This window comes from Gossypium hirsutum, chromosome D10 (assembly GCF_007990345.1).
Source record: "Gossypium hirsutum isolate 1008001.06 chromosome D10, Gossypium_hirsutum_v2.1, whole genome shotgun sequence".
Lineage (NCBI taxonomy): Eukaryota > Viridiplantae > Streptophyta > Magnoliopsida > Malvales > Malvaceae > Gossypium > Gossypium hirsutum.
Genome location: NC_053446.1, coordinates 22,555,695 through 22,557,638, shown reverse-complemented (window position 1 = coordinate 22,557,638; position 1,944 = coordinate 22,555,695). Strand labels below are relative to the sequence as shown.

At 29.2% G+C, this 1,944-nt stretch overlaps 1 long non-coding RNA gene across 1 annotated transcript; it reads right to left on the bottom strand.

The window, feature by feature from the left end:
* Positions 1-724: 724 nt before the first annotated feature.
* Positions 725-1,174, bottom strand: LOC107916195 (uncharacterized). The gene is made up of 3 exons (XR_005919253.1): positions 1,040-1,174; positions 910-939; positions 725-809 (listed from the first exon to the last, which is right to left on the bottom strand). It is a non-coding gene; the product is annotated as an uncharacterized lncRNA (long non-coding RNA).
* Between the last annotated feature and the right edge of the window lie 770 nt (positions 1,175-1,944).

Genomic DNA, 1,944 nt, shown 5'->3' with positions numbered 1-1,944 from the left:
ATTACTCGAATAGTCACCAACTTTCAAAAGTTTTTGTTTTAGACACCAAAAAAATTTTACAAAATGAGCAATCATTTCTTCATTTTGATTGCAAATGTAAATCTTAACTGTGATTCCGGCTAATTTTTGTTATTTTCCAGGTAGGATATTAATATCCACTTCATGCATTTAAATAAATTTCCCCTAGTTTTAACTAGGGGTGAGCATTCGATCAAATCGAATCGAATCGAAAATTTTTGAGTTAATCGAGTTTTTAAATCTTATTTTATCATATTAACTTTATTTGAAGTTTTATCAAATCGAATCGAGTGAGATGGAATTTGAATCGAATCGAATATAGTTGTTCGAGTTAAATTTTTTTAAAAAAATTAGTGTTGTTTGTTTTTATGTAATTTTTCAAAAAATAATTTTCTTTAAAGTTTTTAAACATGATCATCCAACAAAAATTTGAAGTAAATAAGTGAATAAATCAAAGCAACACAATGTCAACCCCAATAAACAACATGATTCCAAATAATAAACAAAAATAATACAACAAGATTATAATAAAAAAAAAACATAAGTACAAGTCCAAGTAAATAGCATGAGTCGAAATAAACAACAACATTATAATAAATAAATAAAACATAAGCAAAAGTCGAAAATACAATAGAAACCTACACCAAAAGAACACAACAAAAGTCCAATTAACCAACAATAATAACAAACCAAACCAAACTAATAGCAATAACACATCTGTTCAAAAACCATTATAGAAACGTTTAAGTTTTTTTCCTGTGCTTCAAACACCGTTGATAATCTTGAAACATCTAGTAAAAGTATTGAATGAGTTAGTTAAATAATAAAAAAAATTTGTAAAAATAAATTAAATAAACATTTAACTTTATAAACTATTGCTAAGTATGTTACCTTCTTGATCTTCGGGTATTTTGGATAAGTCTAGCAAATTTAAAAACAAAAGTGTTAGTTAAATTATGTGAATGCTTACTAATATAAAGAATACAAAAGCTTATTTTATAAATTAAAATTTATATATTACCATCTTCCATGGTTTGAAGTTCATCAACATAATCTTCAAGATTGATGGCATCATTAGATTTCCGAAGCCAATCTTGTGTGCAAACCAAAGCTTCGACCATGAGAGGAGTTAGAGAACTTCTAAAACTATCGAGAACACGTCCAACCGTGCTAAATGCACTTTTCGAGGTAACTATTAAGATAGGAATAGCAAGAATATCTCGAGCCATTTGTGCAAGAATAGGGAATCTAGGACTGTTCATTTTCCACCACAATAGTAAATCAAATGAACTTAAATTGTTTACTTCTTCATCCTCACCCAAATATCTATCCAACCCAGATTTGTTTTCTAATACAACTTGTTTCTTCTTCTTAAGGTATTTTTGTTTAGTCAAGCCCGTTTTCATTTCTGACTGATCTATTTCCATTGAACTGCAAAGATTTGTCGAAGAACTAGATCTACCTTCAAAAAATTCAATTCTCCCGGCATTAGAAGAATACTCATTGAACAAGCAATGCAAATATTTATCAATCATTTTCATAATGTCATTAGCAACATTAGGAAAAAGCAAGTTGACCCCAAAGTCCAAAAAACTCATTTTACATCGCAGATCAAAGATGACCGCCAAGTAAACTAGCATGTTGATCTTGTTTCCTTCACCCTAATACTTATTATATTTCTCTCTCATTTTGGAAGTCATAGAAATTATTTCTAGATCTCCACAATCTTGCCACCTATCAAAAAGACAATGCACATCCGTCAATACTTCAAAAAGTGAATGAGAGGTAATATGCAAAGATCCAGACACCTTCAATGTAAGATGATAAAAAAGCTCAAATACTTTTATAATTCTTCGAAAAATTTCCCAATCATCAAATGTAGGAACTCCATCTCCAGCAGTAAGGTCAAGAAAAAAATTATGGTCA